The 25,351-nt window shown below is 44.7% G+C and overlaps 1 protein-coding gene and 1 long non-coding RNA gene across 2 annotated transcripts in view; one reads left to right on the forward strand and one right to left on the reverse strand.

Annotated features, from left to right (window-relative positions):
• RAB3C (RAB3C, member RAS oncogene family) overlaps positions 1-25,351 on the forward strand; it is a 249,349-nt gene that overhangs the window by 6,231 nt on the left and 217,767 nt on the right. The window lies entirely within an intron of this gene.
• LOC109307938 lies at positions 474-20,607 on the reverse strand. Its single transcript, XR_002100414.1, has 3 exons — positions 20,595-20,607; positions 10,498-10,504; positions 474-900 (listed from the first exon to the last, which is right to left on the reverse strand). It is a non-coding gene; the product is annotated as an uncharacterized LOC109307938 (long non-coding RNA).

Genomic DNA, 25,351 nt, shown 5'->3' on the forward strand with positions numbered 1-25,351 from the left:
CTCAGGGATTTCCCTGTGCATCATGAATTCTGAAATAGCTTTGCCGGGGTTCTGCGATGACCCCAGCCAGCTCCTTCAGTACTCTTGGATGAAGTCCATCCAGTCCTGCTGACTTTTAAATGTCTAGTTTTTCTAGTTGGTATTGCACCTGCTCAGCATCCACAGTGGGGAGGCTGTTATTCCTGGCATGCCCCCTATGAGCCTTATCTCACTTGACTTTCCCCTTGGTCTGGTGAAATACTGAAGCAAAGTGGGCATTCAGGAGTTCAGTTTTTTCCTGAATGTTGGTTACTAGCTGTCCATGTATAGAGCTACCCCTCTGCCTTTTCTCCCTATTCTGTTCCTTCTGCGCAGTGTGTAGCCCTCTATGGCTACACTCCAGTCATGTGAGGAGTCCACCAGCTCTCCATGATTCAACCAGGTAATATTACCTGCTGGAGAGCAGAAGGGCTAGCTCCTTCTGTTTGTTCCCCATGTTCCTGGCATTGGTATACAGGCAGCTGAGGCCCCCAACTGACACCCTTGATTTCCTGAGATGTTGTGGGAAAACTGTTTGGTTAGCATTTTCAAAAACAATTGTGTTAGTGTCCTCCACATGGGAGCTTTCCTGTGTGCCAGTCCCTGGGCATGCTCCACTTGGAGTTTCCCCATCCCCCAGCAAATCAGTTTAAAGCCCTGTCCAGTAGATCAGCCATCCTGGCTGAGAACAGGGCCTTACCTTTCCAGGTGAGGTGAATTCCATCTCATCCTAGGAGTCCTCTCTCTCTGAAGTGCGTGCTGTGGTTGAAGAAACTGAACCCCTCATGGTAACACCACTGTTTGAGGCGTCTTCCATGCAGCCTTCCCTCCTGGGTTGGTAGCCTGTGACAGGGACCACAGAAGAGAAAACTACTTGAGCCCCTGCATGTTGGTGCAGCCTGGCATGGGGGAACTCATCCCCATTGCCAGACTCCCCATGCTCCAGCAAGATGAAAGGATGCTGTAGGAAGAATGGCACCAGCAATTGGTTCCTAACATCATGCTTCCTGCTTCACCTTTGGGACTTCTGAACACATCTGGTATGACAGGATGCATGACTTTTTGGATCCAGGAAAAAATTCCTTGGATCCCAGTCATGCAGATCAGTGTCTGTCAAGGGCCATGGTGTTGTGTTATATCAGTTGTGTTACAGTTAAGTGTGCTAGAGTAAAACTGTACAATTGTTGCACCCCTGGAGATACTCAGTAAAATAAGTTATTCATCCCAGGAAACTATTCCAGAGAACAAATTTTAAATTAATGGAGTTCTTTTCCTCACCTTGTAAGCTGTATTGAGACTCCTGTTATTCTTACTTAGTGGGTGCATTCATAAATGTGTGGTAGTTACTGAGGTTCCAGAAGATTGGAAGAGGGCCAATGTGGTGCCTGTCTTCAAGAAAGGAAGGAAGGAGGATCCAAGGAACTACAGGCCAATCAGTTTAACCTCAATCCTTGGAAAGATCCTGGGAAAAAATCATCAAAGAATTCATCAACAACAGGCTAATGGAAGGCAACATTCTGAGAGGTAACCAACATGTCTTCATTGTGGGTAGCTCTTGCTTGACTGTCCTCATTTCCTTCTATGGCCAGGTGATGCATCACCTGGAGAAGGGAGTTGAGGTTGATGTCATATACTTGGATTTCTGAAAAGCCTTTGACTTGGTCTCCCATGATATCCTTATGGTAAAATTGGGAACAGCAGCCTTGACAACCTTATGGTCTGATGGCTGGGAACTGGTTTCTAGGGTAGGACCCAGAGAGTGATACTTGGAACCAAGTCAACATGGTGCATGGTGACCAGTGGCATCCCCCAGGGTTCAGTACTGAATTAATATATTAATCAATGATCTGGATTCAGGTGTCAGAAGTGGACTGGCTAAGTTCACTGATGACACCAAATTATGGGGAAGTGCAGTCACACTGAAGCATAGGCTGGGGATTCAGGCTGACCTGGACAGGCTTGCAGGGTGGGTGGATCAAAACCTGATGACATTCAACACAGAGAAGTGCAAGGTGCTCCACCTTGGGAGAAAGAACCCACATAATACTTATAGGCTTGGCAGTGCTACACTCACAAGCACCACAGCTGAAAGAGACTTGGGGTGATCCCCCAGGATGAACATGAGCCACCAGTGTGATGCCGCAGCCAGCAAAGCAAATAAAACCCTGGCTTGCATCTACTGATACATCTCAAGCAAGACCCAAGAAGTCCTTCTCCCACTTCATTTGGTCTTGGTGAGGCTGCAGCTGGAGTATTGCATCTAATTCTGGGATCCACACTTTAGAAGGGACATGAAGAAGCTTGGGAGAGACCAGAGGAGAGCCATGTGCATGATTAGAGGTCAAGAGAGCAGCAGGCCTTATGAGGAGAGGCTGAGAGGCCTGGGACTCTTCAGCCTGAAGCAGAGAAGGTTCAGAGGTGACTTGATGGCAGCCTATAACTATATAAGGGCATCAGGAACTGGGAGAACATCTGGGAGGGCATTCCAAGGGAAGACAAGGTCTAACAGTCGTAAACTACTGGAAGACCGTTTTAGACTGAGCATAAGGAAAAACTTCTTTATTGTCCGAGTCTCCAGAATCTAGAATAGACTCTCCTGAGAAGCGGTGGAAGCGCCTACTCTGTATACATTCAAGAAATGCCTGGATGTTCATCTAGCTGGGGTCATCTGACCACAGCTGACTTTCCTGCTCTTTGGGCAGGGGGCTGGACCCAATGATCTTGTGAGGTCCCTTCCAGGCTTAATGTCTATGAAATCTATATGGGACAACTCTTGAGGGTCAGCTGAGCCTGGCTGGTCACTCCAATGCCAGTGACTGAGCAGAGGGACAGGCCCTGCTGGAGTCTTCAGGACAGCCTTGACCAGTATGAGTTGCTAGCCATGGGGTGGCAGGCTGAACTAAGTGGCTGTGCTGTCATGCCAAGGCTTCAGATTCTGGACCATTAACCTAAATCAGTTAAGTCTGATACTACATCCATCCAAGTTTATCTTAAACTAGTTTCAGCCATTTTGAAAGTGGTTTATGTGCACTGAACTTCTGAGCTAAGTACAGACAGTCAAAAAGTCTGAGGCTGAATTGATTCCATCTTTGCAGGTTTGTCTAAGCTGCAAAGATTGAACCAATAAGCAAATGAACAGACATTCACTTTTTTGGTTCAGTAAATGCAGCCATATACCTGCATTGGCTCCAGCCAGAAGCCAGGGAGTGCTAGAGCACGGCTTTCTGGCATGTAGCCAGCATGGGTTGTGTGTTCACTTCCTCTTAGGTGTCTGGGTTTTGCAGTTCACACTCGCAGAAGCAGGACTCGGCAGGGTTGCTCATCACTTCCTCTTCCTGCTTGCAGGTGCCTCTGGGATTTGTGCAGGCATTTAAAGCCAGAACTAAGCAAGCAGGGCAAGGCAGCTCTGTACTTGGGGGAAGGGAAGTTTAAACCCCCCACCCTGGCTCCAGAGCCCAGCAGGGGTTTGCCAGGGATGGGACAGAGAGCCAGTCCTCACTGCTTCAGCTGGGGAGCGGAAGGGCAGGGCCAGCCCTGGTTTCTGGAGCAGACAGCACAGCCCAGCCCAGGGCTGCAAAATGCTGGGATGCTGGGAGACTGTGATTTAACTTGAACCAGGAAGGGGTCTGGAACAGAAGCTTCATAAGCCAATTTGACTTAAATCAGGTAAGTCTCCACAGAAGAAAAAAAAAAAAAGCAGTGAACCTAATTTTTTTTTTCCTTCCTACAGAGCCTGCTTGTCTGAGCTGTGCAGAGGCCTGGTGCTTCCATCTGCGGCTGTGGTATCCCGCAGAACTGCATGAGCTGGGTGCTTTTAGGCAGGTGCCACTTGTGGGGGGGTCACTGCTACCATGGAGGGAAGCACCAACCCCCTCCTCCCCGCAGCTCAGGGACTGCTCTGCCCTGCCGCTGGAGAGGCAGGTGAGGGTTGGACAAACATGGGTGTACATGATACAGGGGTTTACTTCACCATAAACTGAAGCAGTGTTTTAAAAAAAAAACTACCCCTTCAATTTAGGGAGAATTAAGCCCCTGTGTTGTGTACAAATGCCCTTTTAATGATTTATGTGTAATTCCTATCCCTAGCCTCTGACAGCATTGCATGTTGATCTCCCACTAATGCAAGTTGGAATTTAATGTGAAAAACAGCATCAGTATGGGGCCTAAATATACTTCAATATATAGTACAGGGTCTAAGTATACTTTACTATAAGGAAAAATGATCATGTGCCTGTTCCTCTTTACCAGAGATGGTAACAAAAAAACAAACCAAAAAACCCTCCATTGCATAATAGTAATGAAGAGTGCATAAGATGGTTCAACACCATTGGTCTGAGTATTAGAGAATGCAAAGCTATTGCTTCCTCATAAAACTTCTTATGAGATTATTGCCCCTTTTTGTTAAAACGTACTTCATCACAATAGGTGCTTGGAAACTGTTTTGGTTTTGTTTTAGCAGTGATGCTCAAGAATATCTCTTGCCTTTCTTGTTCAAAGGGCCTGCATGGAACTGGCTTCCTCTGTCCAATTTGCAGCCCATGGGCTCCCACCCAGCTTCTACTCCCTGCCCTGTATCTTCTGATGCTTCTAGAGTCCCTCCTTTGGCTTCCACTTCCTGCCCCTGCTCCTGGGGTGGAGCAAGTAATGGGGCATAAGCACTCCCTGCAGCCCACATGTCAAGGGGGGCCATCTATTCCATGTAGCCTATGTGACATATGATATGAACAGCTCTACCCTTTGTTTAAAAATAGCTAGAACATGGCTCTCACCTGTATCCACATCCATTCCTTTATATGGTCAGAGAAGGTGTGTTGAAGTTAATGTAAGGCTTGGTTTGTGTTTTTTTTTTTCCTGAGCTGATCTTCCTCCCCCCGCTCCAAAATGCTTCTTTTTGGATTTGGGAGTATAGAAGTACATTTAGCACTTGAACTCTGGTCTCCCAAGTGTCAATCCATTATTTTGTCACTGAACCACTAGCTGGCTCCTGACATTTTTATTTGAATGCAAGTTATAAAAGTGGCTGTCACAGTAAGAAATCTGCAGAGTCATATTTAAATTAGTAAAGGAATAAATATCTCTTCAACTACACAAAGCATTTATTTCTGGATGGAGAATGTAGTTCTTTGGCCAGTTCTTTTTGTTCTTTGTTTATTCAGTGTCATGTACAATAAAGCCACAATACAAATAATAAATAACAATTATATATGGAAGAAATATGAAAATAAAAGGAATCAAAGGTTAAACAAGTGCTGCCAGGAAGCAGTGCCAGAGTTGTTGCTAATATATGAGGAATTTCTGCACAGAAATTATAATTCTAATTATTAAAATTAAATTTCTTCATTTCAGCATATGGAATTCAAATATGCCCTAAGAATGGGACCTTCACTTCATGAATGATACAAAGAAAACTGTTTAAAAGCAATAGGATTTGAAGTCTAGTTCAGTAACAGTGTGGCTGGGCTCAGTCATTCTGAAGCATGTCCCACTCACATGCCACTGCTGCTAACCAGAAATTTACTGGTAGGGCCACTCTACAGCATACCCTGCTTCACCAGCTCGTAAGGCCTTGGTTTCCAATATTCTTGAGAGTGGCCAATGAGGGTGATGCTGGAGAAGCCCCAGTGATGTATTTCCAGGTTTGAAGCACACTACCAACAGTAGATTGGCAACATGTTTTGAGTACATCTATGCCAGAATACACTGCTCCCAGAGTGTAGCCATATCCTTCAAATCTAAGGACTTTAGTTTACTTTTTTTAAAGATTTTTTTTATGTTGATGCTGCAGTACATGTTCACAGTTCCTGCTATGCCACAAAAAAATGATTGAAGCCATTACAGCCTCATTATTCAGCAATACTGATTATTCTGGGAAGCTTCTAGTTACAATTGCAAGTTGCCCTCCACTTAGTAAAAGAGCAGGTACAAATACTGCCCTTGTGGGTGGATCTCCTCTGCAGTTAAACTACTCCTGCTGGCACAAGGAGATGAGTTAAAACTTGTGACTTAGAGAGAAGAGTGGAAAAAGCAGACTCCTGGGTCACTAAGTCCAGTCCCTTGCTGTCATATGTGATAATGGTCCCTTTCATGAGTTGATCAGTCTTCAGCCTCAAGTTAGCTTTTTACCTCAGTAACTTCTATTGGAAAGTTGTTCCACAACCTCACTGTTCTGATAGAAACGTTCCTTTAATTTGCTTCCCAAACTTATTTATGACCAGTTCATATTCACTTGTTCTTGTTACGACATTGCCCTTTAGCTTAAATAGCTCCATCTCCCTCCACGATATATATTTACAGTCCACTCCAATCAGCCTTCATTTTGCTAGTCAATAGGGCTCTGCGAAATTTCACCGGCTGTTGAATTTTGACGCTGTTTTGACTTGTTTTGAGCTCAAAACTGAAATTGAAATGAAACAGAGGGTTTCAAAACAGCTTCGAAATGAGATGAGGCCAGTCGAAACATTTTGAAAGTTTTGAAATGTTTTGAGTTTTGAAACAGCAGCCAGGTTGTGGGAGGCAGGGGAAAGCCACGGCTGTGCTCTGAGTGGCTCTGCGCAGCCCCATGTGGCTGAGCCCAGTGGGAAGTGCAGCCCTGGCTCTCCCTGCCTCCTCGGGGCTGGCAGAGCTGATTGGAGCACAGCACCAGCTCTGCCCACCTCCCAACGCTGGGCCGTTCTCCAGTTGGCTCCGCCAACCCCATGGAGCTCAGCCCAGGGGTCGAAGGCAGGCAGAGCCAGGGCTGCACTCTGTCTCCTGCCGGCAGGCTGAGTTCCATGGGGCTGCGAGCAGCTGGGCATTGAGCCTGGTGGAGAGAGGCAGAGCGCAGCCGCAGGGCTTCACCCCTCTTCTTTCCACTGGGCTGCAAGTCTCTGGGAATGCAGCCTGGTGGAAGCAAGTGGAGTTGGGGGCTGCACCCTGCCTGCCTCCACTGGGCTGCAAGCCACTTGGTTCCCCTACCTGGTGGAGGCAGGCAGAGTGCTGCGCCCCACCTGCCTCCACTGGGCTGCAAGCCACTGGGTTCCTGTGCCCAGTGCAGCCAGGTGGAGTGCAGTCCCCTGCCTGCCTCCACTGGGATGCAAGCTGCTGGGTTCCCCTGTCTGGTGCAGGTGGGAAGAGCGCAGCACCCCACCCACCTCTACCAGGCTGCAAGCTGCTGGTTCTCCTGTGCAGTGGAGGCAGGCAGGAGAACCCAGTGGCTTGCAGCCCGGTGGAGGTGGCAGGGCTCAGGCTGCACTCTGCCCACCTCCACCAGGCTAGGAACCCAGCGGCTTGCTTCCATCAGGCTGCACTCCACCTCCCTCCGCTGGCTCAGGTCCCAGGGCCAGTCCCAGGCCTCAGCAGCAGCCTCCTCCCCACACCCCCAGGAGGGCTGTGGGGCTCTGCTGGACTCCTCTCTGGGGTGTAGACCCGGATATGCCTGTGATCAGGGAAGGCTGCTCCTCCTCCAGTTTTGTGCTTCCTGTAATAACCTGGGAGAAACATCAAAACATCGAAACTGTTTCAATGAAACAAAACAGAACAGTACTTTCAAAATGCAACTAAACTTGAAACAAAACACTGTTCTGTCAAAATGTTGAAACAGAAGTCTAAGTGAAAAGGTACTGTTTCGCATAACACCCTGCTAGACAACCTATTTTTTTTCTTTTTGCATGACAGGTTTAATTCTTCTGATCATCCTAGCACCCTTTTCCTCCACCTGTTTTAACATGAATTCATCAGAAGAAGGTATTCCAGAAGAAGTTTTACCAGTGCTTTATACAATGGTATTAGTACATCCCCATCTTTATTGGAAATACTTTGTTTGAAACATCCTTGGATTGTATTTACTTTTCTCACATCTACATCACATTTGGAGCTTATGCTCATCATACGATGAACTAGTACAATGCAAAGCCTTATGCTCCTCAGTCATTTCCAGTTGATGAGCTCCCAGCTTATAGCAGAAAATCCTGTTATTAGACTGTAAGTGCATGGCCATGCATTTTCTGCTATTAAACTTCAGCCTGTTTATATTACTGTAGACCTAAAAATCAACCAGTTCATCTTAATATATCCAACCTCACCTGTATTGATAATGCCTACTAGCCTTGTGTTAGCATATTTCATCAGTACATTCTAACTTTTGCATCAAGACTTCAATAAAACAATAAAAATGTAGACAAGACTTGCACCAAGACTGTCCCTTGAAGAACTCCTCTAGGCTCATAGGCTAGGGACAGACATTACACATAAGCTGGTTAAAGTGATCAGAAACTGGTTTGAACCTGTAACAGAACAGACATTCACTGAACATAAACCAGTTTGAAAATGGCTGAAACTGGTTTGAGATAAACCTGGTTGAATGTAGACTTAGCTGATTTGGGTGAATCCAGTTTATTCAATATCTGTCCCAGACTCCTTCCTGGTTTAACTTAAACCAGAGTCCCCCAGCATCTCAGAATTTTTGCAGCCCTGGGCAGGGCTCTCTGCTCCAGAGAGCTGAGCTGACCCTTCCCCTCTGCTCCCTGGCTAGAGCTCTGGCAGAGACTGCAGGTACAGTAATATCTGCCTGGTTTACCCCTGCCCCCCCGCTCTGGTAAAGCTGGAATTTCCACCCCCTTCCCCCCGGACCATAGCCAACATGTCGTATGCTAGCATGTGGTGTGGTGAGCGGTGTCTGTGTAAGGCAGACAGGACAAAGACAGACAGGACAGTCTCTTATGGCTTTTTGGAGCTAAAAGAAGAGCTTGAACTAATGAGAGAGGCCATTATTTTCTTGATTAGCTGATAAACAGTATGTAACTGCTTGCTGTGTATGTAAATGCTATTGAACTCCCTGCTGGCTCCATCACTGGTTGGGGGGAACCCCTCCCTAATCAGAGCATCCCGCTTGGGCCTGGCCATGCCCCCCTCAGCTCAGTACTGTAGAAGGGAAGGGAGGGCTGCTCTAGTTCCCCCCTGGCTTCTAGCCAGAGCCACTGCAGGCATGTGCCTGCATTTTTTGAGTCCAGAGGGGATGTCTGGATGGTTACAAACTGCTTCAGCTTAGCCAGGTTAGACTAACCTGCAAAGAGTGAATGAATTCAGGCTCAGGATTTTTTTAATGTCTGTCCCTTGCCATACAGATGCCTTCATCAGAACCTGCCTACCTTATGGTTTTTCTGCCAGCTCTCATCTTTTCTACCTAATGATCAGATTCCTATGTGACATTATATTAATTGTATCTTTACACATGCTCTAGGGCTTGGGGGCAGGGGAGCTTTCTTTAATTAAAGTAGTTCCAAGTGCCTCTCTAATTAAAATACTCAGAGCATCTCATGTATTCAACGTTCCACACTTCAAAATGGCACCAGGGGTGCTTTAACTAAAGCTCATTAAATGAGCTTTAGTTAAAGCGCCCTCACCACCGTTCTGATACGTGGTGATGCTGAATACACAAGATGTGGAGGCTGCTTGAGCTGCTAATTAATATGCTCCAGCAGACTTTATTTAATGAGTGTGCTCCGCTGTGCTGTAATTACATCTTGGAACAGTGTCTCTGCATGTGTACAGGCAAATGCTTTACTGATATCCAAATATACAGCATCTAACATGTTTGGTTTGTCTAGTAGTAGTAAATTATTTTATCAAGTTAGTCTGGCATAATCTAACTTTGGTAAAACCATACTGAATTTTATCTCATGTTTGTTTTACCTCCATTAATTATTCTTTCCTTTGAATTTCTGATGCCTGGAAGGCCTAACACGTCTATTGTTTCCTTGATTATTTGCTTCCATTTCTTAAATATGGATCTAACATGCTTTGTTCTCCAGTTTTCTGGCACCACACTTGACTTGATGAATCTGTTAAAAATAATTGCTACTAGGCCAGTGACCTTTCTTTCAGAATTCTGAGGTGGGGTTTTCTGATTTGAGTGCATTAAACTCCATGAGCTGTGTTCACACACTGAGTGTGCGTAATTTCCATTTCCATGATCTCATTCCCATCTGCTATTCTACCTTTGCCCCCAGTGGCCAACATCATTATCCTGATTGAAAACTAAGGCAGAGCATTAATTTAGTTTTTGAGCCATATTTAGAATATTTTTAATTTCAAACCCAGTCTCACTGCACAGCGATTCTATCTTCCTTGTACATTTTTATTAATATGACTGAAGAACCTTTTACCAATTGTTTTAATTTCCTGTAGTAGGTCTAATTTCCTGTAGTAGGTCTAATTCATCATGACTTTTGACAATTCTCACTTTAGCCTTACACTTCCTGACCCTGAAGACATAGCTTTCTTTGTAGAATAGTCATTTACTCCTTTCCTTGAAGACACGCTACATATTTCTAATATTGGTTTTTAGGTGGTTATTCATCCAGTTTGATCTGGAGTCCTCTCCTACAGGATTTTCTCTCATTTGGGATACAGAATCCAGATTGTTTTAGCACTTTTGACTTAAAAAATTCCATGTCTCCTCCACATTTCACTCTCTGAGTCTCTCAGTCCAGTTACATTAACCTACTTCCTGAAACCCTCAAAGTTTCTCAAAGTTTGCCCTTTTGAAATTGAGAACCATAGTTACATACCTACACTTTTATCCTTCCATTGAAACCAAATCTGCTCCTGATCCCTGTATTTTCTATGACCAGCTCCTCTATGATGTCCAAAACTAACTTTAAAATAGCATTATGTCTTGGCAGTTCCATGGCTACTTACTGAATAAATTTGTCAGCTGTCACATCAAGGCTCTATCATTATTAATAGCATTGCTCCCCAAACTATATTTGAAAAATTATTTCAAATTAAAGTCTTCCCTAGTGACACAATTCTTGACAGTGTTTCTTTCTTTAATAACATCAAGAAATCTTTTTTTATAGGCCCCGGCACACATTACACTTAAGACATGATTAACCAGTTAATTACATTTTAAGTAGTTACCCACCCACATGTTAATGCAATTAATGATGTGGTAAATCAAGGAATAAACTACAAAGTTATTACACAAACTATGTTGTCCCAAGGGGACATGAGCAGAATCCCCAGGGACCCCTCTCAGGGTGAGAGCCAAGTCTGGGGTAAGCCCCCAGAAAAAGAAAACTAAAAGCCCTAAGGAAGGGGCTTACTTACCGTCAACAGGAAAAAACGTGCCACACTAAGAAAAACCACGGTTCATCAGCCGCTTTTATTTGTGGTTGGGAGCAGATGACATCAGTGAAAACTGCTACCCAGCGGATTTAAAAGCCGGCGGTACGGAAGCAAGAGGGGAGGCAGCAAAACCTGGAAGAGAGGGTGACACTGCCCCCTGGGCTCCAGGATCATCAGTGAGACAGATCAGTGGGAGTCCAGATGGAGGTCTGCCAGAAGGGTCCCAACCCTTTTAAAAGGGTAAATGCCTGGCTCAACATGGAAGCCAGAACAAGGAGGATGGTGTTGAGGGATCCAGATGACCACAGACGCTGGACCTGTGAGTGGTGTGGGCTGTGGCCTGAACCCCTGCTGTTTCTTTCTTTTCTCCTTTTTTATTCTTTGGTTTCTTGGTCAATATTGGGGCCTCAAAGGGCACCCAGAGCCTGAACCAGGGAGGCATCCACAATTGACCTGGAAGGTCAAGAAGAAGAGTAGAGGCTGCCTCAGTGAACCCAGGGGCTCAGGGATAGGGCCTAGGCAGAAGCAGAGACAGGGCCGGTCCCATACCCCGTGGATATCTGGGGTGAAGAAAGACATGGAGGGACAGGCAAGAGGGAACAAGAGCAGGAGCGAGCATCAAAGAAACAAGCCGGTGACCCATGACCTGGTTGTCCTGAAGGCTGACATATGGCTGGGGTGTAGAGAAGGTGGAGCCCCAAGAACGCCCACAAGGAGCAGTGCCCGGTCCACGAGTTTCCACAAGGGAGAGTCCCACTACTGAACAGGAGATCAAGTCATGGCAGGCGAGTGTCGGGGCCTCCCTCGGGTTTGAATGCAGCCCATCACCCAAGTCTTGGGGACACCCCCTGAGGCCTAGACTGGACATGTTCTCCAAGGTTGCTAGAGAGTGCCTACATCAAACTAGATGGGTGCATATGTGTAATAACTGGCTGGTTCCTGTCATGCCATGAATTGAACACGTGGCCAGGCTGATTAGGCTTCCTAGCCTCCAGAGTGCATGGAAGCTCTTTATTCCTGTATGCTCCCAGGGCTGAGAGTGCCGATCAGATGATAACCACTCCCAGCCTTGGGGGCCCATCAGAGTCAAAGGCTGTGGTAGGCCCCTAAGGCTGGGAGCCATGATCAGCTTGCACTTCTAGCTTCAGGAGCACATTAGAGCCCTTGACTTCTCAGCTAGGAGCAGTGGCAAATCAGGGCTGCCAGCCTTTGGGGCACAGCTGGAGTCAAGAGCTCAACTTGAGCTGGGAACTGGGAACACATTCCCTGTGGCTGGGAACTCCCATCAGCTGATCCGAGCTCCCAGCTGCAGGAGCACACAATGCTGTCCTGTGGCTGGAAGCCCTGTCAGCTGATGTTAGCTCCCAGCTGTGAGGGTGCACCATGCACTTTTGTGGCTGGGAGCCTAGATGAGCCACAGGGGTGCATGGTGTTCCCCAGCAGCTGGGAGCTTGGATCATCTGATAGAGTTCCTAGCCACAGGAGGCTGCTACTTGCCAGTACAGGGGGAGCCCAGGATCCTGATCCTGGCAATATGGTTTGATGGGATCTGCACACACACGTGCATGTCAGAAGGTGCGACTGTGGGATTGAGCCTTCGGGTCCTATTGTACCTTAAGTTGCATGTGTGCGAGGGGCCTTATATGCCCAACTATGACCTTAGGGCTTTATAGATACTTCCAGCATGATTCCAACAGAACCTCTTTAACTATTGTCTCAAAGGGCCTTTCTATACATTACACTGTGAGTCATACAAATGTTGATTGGCGTCATGTTAGCTTGAAGTTACACCTTCAACTTGAGCAGTACATCTGTGGGAAGTGCCCACACCTTAATGGAACAGGAGCTGGGTTATGCTCCTGGATTATCAAGAGATAATCCTGCCCTGCAGTGGAGTAACTTTCAGGTGTATAATGAGTGCTTTAAGTTGTTATCATACAGAAAATCCAGGGTTTAAGAGCTCCAAAAACCCTCCAAAATTGACATGTAACAAGGTCCAAAGTGACTTTGACCCAAACAGATTCTGTTTTATCTGTGCTATTCTTTCTTTCTTCTTTATGGTCACATCATTAACATAGCATAACATACAGTGCATCATCATTATTTCTCTCTTTCCTGAATGTCCTACGTCTTTCAGTGCTTGTGGAATATAGAACTTGTATAAAAGTTGCAGAATTGGACCCACTGGTGATGCTGCGGTGCTTTTTCCTGATTGTTGTCCTGGTTCCTGGTTCCTTCTATTTGTATACAGGTCACATTGGTGACTCTATTTTTGGCATACTTAATTTCTTAGAACTGTTTGTATTTGTGCTTCATTATTTTTTCCAACCTGTTTTTATGGAACATACTAGAGAGGTCTGGTATCTTAGTATCTACAGATGCTAAGAATTTGCACTGAGAAGGAAAGCCAGTGCAATTTGTACAGTGTGTGCTAATAGGGTATCCCTAAACAGAGAAATATTTGTTTTTGTATGTTGTGCAGACAACCACCATTTTACTTTTGAGGGAATATTTCATCTAAATGTTCATCCAAATGTAGCACAGGGACTTGAGTAAATTCCAGAAGTCTTTTACTTTAACTTGAAACATGTTTTGACTTTTCTCTCCCCATTTGGTTTATAGGCTCTTGCTTTCTCCTTTTTTATACTATTGCAGCAAGCTCTGAGTACCAGTCAAGCTCAGAGTCCCTTTGTGTTGGGCATTGTGCAGGGAACAGCAAAGAAGCTAATGAATGCCTCAGAGAGCTCACAATATACCTGTCACAAGAAGCAATAGGTGAAAAAGAGAGACAATCAAGATAGGGGCAGAGACAGAGCCGAGGAGGAAACAACACCACACACTGTATTTTCCTCCTGGCAACAAGTAATCTATGGTATCTGTGCAAATCACACTGCAGGAGAGATTATAGGTATGCCTCTGCAATTCTTGTAGAGATAAAATTGAAGCCTGGACAGTTTTGTCTTGTGAGAGAAATACCAGGTTTTCCCATTCTGTGGAAAATATACAGGGATTCACTATGGCCACTCTGTATCATATTTCCACATAAAAGTCTTAGAAAATCTAATGCTTTACTTATGTAGATGCAGGGTCTGATACTGCAATGGAACACCAGCAATGTGCAGAGCACATAAACTTTATTGAAAAGCGAGCTCAGGATTTTTCAAATCTTCACCTTAGAAGAATACACATATTAATGTGTGCACATTCAAGAATTATTTTGGCTATTCAAGTATAAAAGTTGCTAAAATCTTGTACACAGATAGAACACATATGTCATTAATGGTCCATACATCCTCTCTGAGTTCAGCTTTAGGCTTCAACAATACAATATCACTAGGTTTTGCTGCTGCAACTACCTTTTGTGCTGTAATATTAGTGCTATTTAGTTTTCTCTGACATTTCTTCTATATCCACTTCCCTGATGGATTGAAAGACATATTTTACTTGCTCCTGAGAGAGATCTGATATAATGTGTAAAATGTCAAGACATATTAAGCTACTTGGTTCTCTCTGTCAGAAGACAAGCTTCAGAAAGTTAAAGTTTCTGGTTAGCTACAAAAAGCATGGCTGTTTCTATTTTTTTTTCAGTTCTTTTCTCCTTCCCCTGCTTTTCCCTTCAGTCTATAGGAATATCCTTGTTTGGGGAGAGGCATACTGAGACTTCTGTTAGTCTTCCAGGTGCCCAACCCCGCACCCCATTACAGTTGTGCTGCTGGGCAGTTGTATGGCTTCTGGGACCTATAATAGGGCATAGAGCCTCTCAGTAGCAGGGTGCTAATTTAAATTCAGGCCAGAAATGATCAAGAGTAGTTTCCATCTGATGGGTGCTTGGCTTTCATGAAAAGAGTTTGGTGGTCTCAGTCAAGTTCCCCAGTCAGCATGTGGCACATTCCAAATTTCAATTACCACAGGTAACATTGAAGTCCTGATCATACAAACATATAGCCACATAATTAATTTAAAGCAGATGAGTAATACCACTGATTTTATTAGCTCTAACCATGTGCTTACATTTAAGTACTTGCATGAATGTTGGCAGGAGCACAGCCTAAGAAACTTTGAGGGGGAGAGGGAGGAAGCCTGAACTGCTGCTTTCTCTGTGAGGAAGCAGCAATCCAGCAGCTTGTCGTAAGTCCTAAATCCCACTTCTTGGCCACATAAATTAATGTTTTCAAGTATTTTGAGATCTCACATGGAAAAGCTTTATTATGTATTTTCTGGTACATTAGTTCCAAGTTGCAACTCTACTCTGTGCCATACTACCTCATACATATTTTTCTTATCTTGCTGCCTGATCCTTAATGCATCACATGTGTTTCAGTTCCCCTGTGACCATTATAAGGTGCAGCACTATATATCATAGGTGTACTTCTTGTAGCCACTGATAGAGCCCTTCATCATCAACTAAAGTACAAATCTGTAGTCCATGACAAGGACTAGTGTAAAATAAAAGGCAACATTTAGCATAAATAAACATCTAATTAAGGCTCAGAGGTAGATGTCATCAACTTTCTGCTTACGTGGAAGTTTGCAGGAGGGTTTAATTTATCTGGTTTAAGGCACAATATATTACTAAATTTGGGACTTAAAAGATTTGTGCTGCAGTATGACTCAGCCAGATTTCTTCTCTAGGCTCCTGGGAAGTGCACAGTTTGGAGGTAGCTCTGCTAGATTAAATTGGGTTCAGACAGCTCTCTCATGGACCTACTAATCCTGCCCTAACTTTGCAATAACACACCATCAGCCTGTCCCATGTGGGGAAGCTAGTTCCAATCTCAGCTTTCTAAGATGACCCTTTTCTTATGTGGTTAAGGTCAGGGGAACATTGTACACATGCCCTATAAAAAAGTGGTTGTAGAAGGAGTAGGGAGACACAGTAAACCCTAATATGGAAAGCCCTATTATAATTCATTTCTTGCAATTCAGTGGGGCAGATTTTGTGTTTTTGTTTTGAGAAATCAGGATGTGGAAAAGGAGGAGAATGGACATAAGCATTCTGATGTAGTTTGGGGACTCCAAGAAACTGCAGAAATTTTCTGGTACCAGACTAACAGGATGGAAATTACTGTCGTTGTTCAAGCTGAGTAAAATCAGAGAATCCAGGAATGTACTCTAAACAGTAAAGCATAGATCCAATTTATTCATGATTGCAGTATTCATCATTTTGGATGGTGTTTCTAACAAAGGTAGAGTTATTTTTAAGACAGGATGAACTAAACTCAGCTATGCACCTTTATTAAAGCATTTTATTACATGTTTAAAAACTGGTGGAACTGCTGTAAATCTGCAAGGGGTAGGAAAACTTTTACAGGTTCTTCACTGCATCTTAATAAGATTTACATGCTTTGTTCACCAAAAAAATTTCACTTTTATTATGGACATAGATAAATGTGAAGGCCATCATTTCACTTGGAGACTACCAGAGTTGTTGGTTTAAAACAAAAGACCCAAGCCTTGGATAGGGCAAAAAATGCACAGAGAACAAGCCAAAGCCAAGTCAGTAAGTGCTGTTTAAAGTTTCTTGCTTTCTGGTGCTGTTCTTTATAAGCTATGTTCATCAGCTGTAAATTAGAATAGCTCCAATAATGCTGGATTGAAATAAGGTCACAGGAATGTATAGCTGGAAGAGCCTTCATGAAATCATCTAGTCCAGGTCCTGCTCAAGGGAGCATCAGCCCTAACCAAGCCAAGTGTCTGTGTAACTTGCTTTTGAAAATTTCCAGTGATGGAGAGTCCATGGCCTCTCTAGATAGCCTGTTCTAATACCTGACCACCCATATCATTAGGAAGTTCTTCCTAATCTCCCAACTAAATTTCCTTTGCTACAGTTTCAGCTCATTGCTCTGAGTCATATCATATACAGCCACAGAGAAATTGCCATCCCAGTCCTCTTTATAATTGCCTTTCAGTTATTTGAAGTTTGTTATAAAATGCCTCCTCAGCCATCTCTTCTCCAAATTAAGTAACCCTAGTTCTTTCAGGCTTCCTCATAAATCGCACTTCCTAAACTTTTCTAATCATTTTTGTCACTGCTGGACTCTTTCCAATCTGTTTAAAGTATGGGGCCCAACACTGGACATAGTGCTTCAGGGGAAGCCTCACCAGTGCCAAATAAAGCAAAAGAATCACTCTGTTTGATTTACAAGAGACTCTCCTGTTAATATAACCCAGTATGGCTGTTAGCTTTTTTTGAAACAACAGCACACTCTTGGTTCATATTCAGCTTTTGGTCCACTGTAACCCTAAGCTCCTTCTCTGCCATACTGCAGCCTAACCAATAGGTCCCTTGCATCCTATCTGAAGCTCAGGAGTTTCACTTGTCTTGTTGAATTTCATCTGGTTGATTCCTGACCATTTCTCTAGTCTTTTCCCAGATCTTTCTGAATCCTATCCCTACCCTACAGAGTATCTGCAACAAATTCGCTAAGCATGCACTTGATCCCATCACCCAAATCACTGATGAAGATATTAAACAATACTGGGCCCACAATAGACCCCTGAGGAATCCCATTTGATACCTGCTCCCAGCTAGACATTGACCCATTAGGGCTGCATCCCCAGGAATGGGAACGTGCTTTGAGGCGTCTCAGAGGCTTACTAGGACCTGAGGTAAGGTTGCTGATGCCAACCCGGGTGCTGGCCCCAGCCTCCTCTACCCCACCCAGGGCAATATGCCACACATCAGAGCACATGTGCAGGGACATTCCCTGAGGACAAGTAGCAGTGGCACAGCTATGTGCTGCTGCTATTTCTCTCTGGGGAAATGCACGTGCCATGTGGAAATTTCTGTTGGTTGTTTAAAGAAGGCCTTGTCCACCTCCTCTTTTTGGTATGGTGGCCTATATCTGACTTGATTAGTGTTGATTTAAGAAAAATGAATAAATATTTTGGATTATTTATCACAGCATTCATTTATAATAAGGAAGTTGAATTTCCTATGTAGTTTTTCTGTAGGTTAAGGATAATCTACACCAGCTTGATTGCTCTGAATAATTATGTTGTGCCATTTTAGCAGTTCAGGAACAGAGGCCTGTAAATAGAAACATAACCATGACTTGCTTTTTATTTTACCTCAATAAGATTTATGTAATTTATTTCTTAATTTCTAATCTTCTGTACCAACATCTGAGATAGGCATGAATGAAAGTATGTATAGCAGTCTTGTTAAATAATAATATTATATAATATAAAATACAAAATCTTGTATAACAGCAGTCAGCAACATTTGGCCTGTGGCCTAGATATGGCCTACAAAGACATCTGATCTGTCCTGTGGCAGCGTACAGTGGTGGGGGCACCTTTTCTACTCTGCTTCATGCATTTCTCTACCATGTGCCACCAATCCCCTCCACAGCACCAAATCCCCCCGCTTTGTTCCTCACACCTCCTAGTTCAGTCTCAGCTTACCTTTGCTGCTAAATTTGCTGCTTCCCATTGCCTTTTGCAAGAGGAACTGGCAGCACTTGGTGGCACAGAGCTGGGAATGCTGAGGTGCTACAAAGGACCTCCATGGCCAGCAGCAGCACTTGGGTCACAAGTGGCAACCCACCATTCATAAAAGGTTGCTGACCCTTGCTCTATAGAGGACTGTAGCGAGGTGTAAATAGGTTCAGGCACATAAAGGGTTATAGGTCTCTTATATCATGTGGTTTATCTACATAGGGTAATGAAAGAGGAAGCCAGTATGTCATAAAGGCAGAGCCCTGAAAAAGGTGGGTAAAGTAATATCTAGTTGTGAATTTATTTTTCCTTTTCAGTCTCACAGGTCTATAACACTGGACTATCCCTGCTCAGCTCAGTGAGCCATTCAGGAGGGTGCTGAGTTATCATACCCATGAAGTGTCAAGTTTTATCAATCTAAATTTACCTATAGTTAAGACGCACATTTTCTCTGCAGTTCTAGAGCTCTTTTAAGACTGCAGCCCAGATCCTTTTTCATTTCTAAGGTAATTAGGCTTAGCTCCTGCTCACCTCAAGCTCAGAAGAACCATGGTGGGTCCCTCCCTTTCTCTCAGTGGATAGCCTAGTGCACCCTGAGACTGATCCATTTTGCCTTCCAAGGAGATGCATCCACACTGATACCATTCCCTCAGTGGAGAGAATTCTTCCCTTCCTGCTTCAGGATCCAGCTCAGTCATGCCGGCTTCCTAAGGGGGGGAGGTGCCTTATTGGGATCCAGCTCCCTCAGGTGAGATATTTAGTAGTATATCTGACAAACAGAATCAATGATTTCAGTGTAAAGTAAATGGAGGACTGCTGGTGGTGCCTCTGTTTTTTGTAATATCTAAGACACTGTCCTAGATATGGGATATGTCTCCTCAGCTTCATGGGTTTTAAAAGCCAATGTTACATGCAGCACTTCTGCTAAATCCAGTCTATGGACTTGGAAAGGAAAGCAAGACTGAGAAGTGAGAGGCATGTATAACTAGCCAAGCGAGGAAGAGACTGTGCTGGAAGGGGTCATACTGCTAGGGTAGCACAGTTTTCTCTCACAAAGTAAGAGATGTGAGTTCAAACCTCTGAGGCTAAGGTGAGTACCTAGAACCTAGGGCTGCCATATCCTGGGCAAATGGCTGCTTGTTGGGCATGAGGCTGGAACAAACACATTGTGCTAGATCCTGGAATCAAGCAACTGCTGTTTGTGGTTTCCTCTGACTACAGGTTTGTGGACTCTGTTGAATTTATGCTTATTCCCTTATGGGATAAGGTCACAACAGAGTGCATATAGAGCTAGATGCCTTTGTGGCTGTAATGGATTGCTACTGAAAATGCATATGTTTCTGAGGTTGCCCTGAGATCTTTCCAGGCTGGGACAGAGGCACACAAGGAATCTAGGTACTTTAGCAGGATTACGGTTGTTTCACAGCATGAAACAGAGTCATGTTTAGTGGCTTAGGTCCGTTAAAGGTCAAATAGAATTTGGGCCTGCTTATATTTAGCCTTCCCTTTAGAGGACAGAAACTTCTTGTTATAGTCACTTAAATGCAATAGGGATAAATGGCAATTACTTAGACTCTAACTTCTTTAGGGCAGCTATCACCTCCTTGTTACTAATCTGTAGCGTGTAGCACAGGGGTTGGCATAATATGTCCTTCAGGCCAGATCTGACCCATGGAGGGGCTTTTTTGGCCCACAGTAGGTCACTCAGTCCTGCCTGGCCCAGGCACTGCTTGCCCATGGTGTGTCCTGTCACCCCCGAACATGCAGCGGGACTGGGGTGGCTTTGCAGCTGGACTGCCTTTATAGGCGGCCCAGGCAGCAGCATGTCCTGGCTGCTGCTGCCCCTGCCACTGCCCCCAGCCCTGCAGTACTGGTGGGGACCCATGTGCACAGCCCCATCCTGGCCCATCCCGCACCTGCTCCAGACTTGCCAGTGCTGAGCAGTGGCAGCTAACAGGCACTGTTCCTCAGTGCAGGGGAAAAGCAGCCCCTCCCCCTTGTCACTGCTGGGCCCTTCCTGCTGCATCCACCTAGAGCCCAGAGGCAGTTCAGGGGTGGCAGGATATGCCACAGGAAGGCATTGCAGAGCAGGGGCAGGGTGGCCTGGGGTCGGGGCTGTGTGTATGGATTCTAGCTGATCTGCTTCTGTCAGGGTGAATCCGGAGTGAGCACGGGGTGGGCTGGGGCTGCATGCTGTTGGCAGTGTTGGGGAAGTGCCACAGGACATGCAGGCTTGGACTTGCAGGGCAGGGTCAGGTGCTGACTGCCTTGGGGAAACATGCATGGTGGGGGCTCCTATGCACACACCACCATCCCCACAACTCCCTCCCCCCACAAACGCCAAAACAACACCCTCCCCCACACACAATCACACCCCAAAAACACTGCACCCACCCACACCTTTCCCCACATACACACCCACACACCTCTGAGGGGAGCTCTGCTCACTGCCGTGCAAACCCCCAACACACCCTGCCCACCACCCTCCCCCTTCACACACCCCAAAGTCCCCCACAAACCCCATACCTACCCACACACACACCCACAACTCCCCCCATACCCACCCACCCACATCCACACATACTCCCCTACCCTACCCCACATACACATCAACATCTTTATCAGTGACTTGGAGGTGGGTGTGGAAAGCACATTGTCCAAATTCACTGATGACACACAGATGTGGGGAGAAGTGGGCACACTGGAGGGGAGGGACAGAATCCAACCAGATCTAGACAGGTTACAGAGGTGGGCAGATGAGAATAGAATGGAATTCAATGCAGACAAGTGCAAGGTGCAGCATCTAGGGAGAAGGAACCTGCAACAAACCTATAGGCTGGGGAACACCTTTCTCAACAACACAGTGGCTGAGAGGGATCTTGGAGTCATTCCTGACTCCAGGATGGACATGAGCCACCAATGTGAGGAAGCGGTCAGTAAGGCTTAACTGCACCTTGTTGTGCATCTACAGATGCATCACAAGCAGGTCCAGGGAGGTGATCCTTCCCCTCTATGTGGCACTAGTCAGGTCACAGTTGGAGTACTGCATCTAGTTCTGGGCACCGCACTTCAAGAGGGATGTGGCTAACCTTGAGAGGGTCCAGAGGACGGCTGCTTGCATGGTCAAGAGGCAGCAGGCCAGGCCCTATGGAGATAGACTAAAGGGCGTGACTCTATTCAGCCTCCACAAGAGAAGACTGAGAGGGGATCTGGTGGCCATCTATAAATTCACCAAGAGGGACCACTGGAAAATAGCTGAGACTGTTCCCCTGGGCACCACCTGGGATAATAAGGAATAATGGCCACAGATTGATTGAGAGTAGGTTCAGGCTTGATATCAGGAGGCATTACTTTACTGTTAGGGCTGCCAGGTTCTGGAATGGGCTCCCAAGGGAAGTGGTGCTATCCCCTACCTTGGTCTTCAAGAGGAGGTTAGATAGATATCTGGCTGGAGGATTATGATCCCAGCACTCATTCCTGTCCAGGACAGGGGGTTGGATTTGATGATCTGTTCAGGTCCATTCTGACCCTAGAAACTATGAAACAGCCACACGCATACCCACATCCCCCCAACAAACCCCATACCCCCCTGCCCATACCCCGTGAAATATACACAAGTAAGACTTCATTGTGAGCTATTAAGCAATCACCTCTATATACATGAGGTAAACACACACAAATTAGGATTAAAATATATTTTTTAAATAAAATTAAAATATGTTATTGTGGATGTTTGATTTTTAGTGTATAATTTGGTTCTTTTTCTGGTTCCAAGATTTCATAGGCATTAGACCTGGAAGGGACCTTGCAAGATCATCAGGTCTAGCCCCCTGCCAAAGGGCAGGCAGTCAGTGGGGGTCAAATGATCCCAGCAAGATAGGCATCCAGGTGTTTCTTACAGGAATCCAGAGCAGGTGCCTGCACCACTTCTGGGGGGAGTCTATATCAGGCCCTGGGGACTTGGACAGTAGAGAAGGTTTTCCTTATGTTCAGCCTAAAACAGTCTTCCAAGAGTTTGTGAATGTTGGACCTAGTCTTCCCATGAGGTGCCCTGGTTAACAGATGTTTTCCCAGATCCTGGTGAGCACCCCGATATACTTATAGGCTGCCACCAAGTCACCCCTGAGCCTACATTTTTCCAGGCTGAAGAATCCTATATCTCTCAGCCTCTCCTCATAAGGCCTGCTCTCTTGTCCTCTAATAATTCATGTGGCTCTCCTCTGGACTCTCTCAAGATAGCACACTCCCTTTGCAAAATAAGTACTTCCAGGGGCAAGGCAAGGGACTTCCAGTGGCAAAGGTCAAGGGCTAGGGGGCAGGAATTCCCGTCCCATGATGGCAGCCAGGGGGCGGGGCACCTGTGAAGGGGTGGGGCTACCTTTCCAGCCCTTGACAGCTTACCAAAACTCATTAAGCAGCCCTTCAGCCAAAATAATTGCCTGCCCCTGGTCTAGCGCAATGGACCCCCAATTCCTTATTCAGAATCTTTGCTTCTGCCACTCTGTCTACTACTAAAAGCAGAGCTAAAACAGATCACAGCATAGTCAAGTTGTTTGACTCCTCTCATGTTAAAGGGTCAATGAAGTGTTAATGTGTGAATACCAGTATTTTGTTCAGATTGTTGTTGAGGATGAAAAATTAAAAATACAAATGAAAAACTTCATTGAAAATACAGGAAATTTGTTATAAAAGAAGTTAGAGTGACTGAATACAGAACCCTTCAGCCCAGGAGTCTGAAAATGATCTCAAATAACAAATACCAATAGGAAATATAAATAAGAAATATTTATTATTCCACTATGTCAGCTGTAGCAACAATAACACAAGGGACTTTTTACTGTAGTGAAGAGAAAAGTAGAGTTTTATTGTACTGACAGAGTAACTCTGTGCTCCAAAGAGCTTAATCCACTTTCTAGACATGAGAGGTGGTATTTTTAGGGGCTCTCATTGTTGGCCTGTCTTGTTAGTTCCAATAGAATAAATGGGCCTGGGAGTCAGAAGTGTTAATATGACCCTGTTGCTGTACAGCACTAAATAGTCAAGAATGGATCTCGAGTAGAGACCTTGGCCGGATTACTCCCATGGCAACAGCCACCATCCCCACTTCTATTATAGGGGGTGTGTGTGTGTGTGTGTGTGTGTAATAGGTACAACTAAATAAAAAAATAGTTAAAACAGTTGAAATGCATGGTATTAAGTAAGGATTTCCTGTAAGGCCTTTAGATATACAGCTTTATAGAAAAACAATGCATTGTTTGTCATCCTTAGATGGTATTAAAGATAGTATTTACTGCCCTGTTTAGGCAAAAGAGGAAGAAAATAGTTGGGGTATTCTGAAGCAGCTGTTGTTAAATTCTAGTCCTGTTTGGTTGAAGACAGAATAAGACAAATGCTGTCCCGGGGAACACAAAATAATAGCAGTGATAAAAAATGCAGCGTTTGTCTCTGATGCTTATAATTATTTACAGTTCCAGTGCTAGAAAAGCACAAGACACAGCACATGGCCATAATAGCCACTCTGAAACCTTACAAAATTGTACCAGCCCTATATCATAGAATCAATGAGTCAGAAGGGACCTAGACAGATCATCTAGTCCAACCCCCTGCCATGGGCAGGAAGGAGCACTGGAGATCACTAAGGGCATTACTTTTAGCTGCTTTCCCAATCATAGGTTCACATCAGTGTTGCAAAAGATGCAGTGTTAGCATTCTAAACTAAATTCTTACTCAAATGAATACAAAAGGAAAACAGAATGAATAAACAGCAAGTAAGGTATAAATTGTTGGAATGAGAAATAATAAGATCTTAAGGACCTGCATACAACCTCTTACAGTTTTTTCACATATTAATTACTGAATAAACAAAGGGTGATGCTATTTTACCTTTGATTTAATGGAAGTAGCAAGAACATTATACTAGAGCTGGTCCAAGAAAGTACCTTTGGATTGAATGATGATGAGGTGATTCAGTTCAATCAAGTGGAAGGACAAATGAAGGTAGGTGTGTAACTAAGATTCTAAATTTCAAAAAAGGCAAAATTGCAAAACTAAGGGAACTAGTTAGTGAAGTTAGCTGGACTGAAGTGCTCAAGGGCCTGAACTTGGAAGAGACTTAGATTTTCTTGAAGTGTGACAGTGCAGAAGCTCTGTAATTTATACTTAAGAGACAACTTTCTAAGGGAAATCTCCAGATCTAACTGGATAGCTAACCAACTCAGTAGGGATACTAGGAGTAAGCAGAATGCCATCAACAAATATGATTGATCAGCAAGGAAAGCAACATATTAGGCATTAGAAAGTGTAGGGATAAGGTGAGAATTCTAACCTGAGTTAGAACTTGCATAGGAAATTGAAGCAAGTTTTTCAGTCATCTAAATAAAAGAAAAAGGAAAAATGAAGCTATTATTAAGTGCCATTTGGATTGAGGTTAGCTACTGTGAACAAAGGAATAGAAATGAAAATTCCACATTCAAGGTGGAAGCACAACTCAAATAATATAATGCCCCCAAAATCATCATGATAAAATTCTGAAAGAAAGAGCACATTGAATATCCCTGCACCTAGTTTAGTGATTTAACAGGACCATCGAGTCAGGCATGGTACCAGATAACTGGAGAATAGACCATGTAGTACATGTATTGAAGAAGAGGGAAACTGGTGATCAAGGCATTTGTGGACCTATTGGTTCATAGTCTACAAGACTTAGAATAAATGTGAAGGAAAGACTGAAGGCGTGGAGGTCAGTGAAAAATTGGATAAAAAGATCAATGTCCATTGTTGTGTATAT

The sequence above is a fragment of the Crocodylus porosus genome, unplaced genomic scaffold, assembly GCF_001723895.1.
Source record: "Crocodylus porosus isolate Cpor-Errol unplaced genomic scaffold, CroPor_comp1, whole genome shotgun sequence".
Lineage (NCBI taxonomy): Eukaryota > Metazoa > Chordata > Crocodylia > Crocodylidae > Crocodylus > Crocodylus porosus.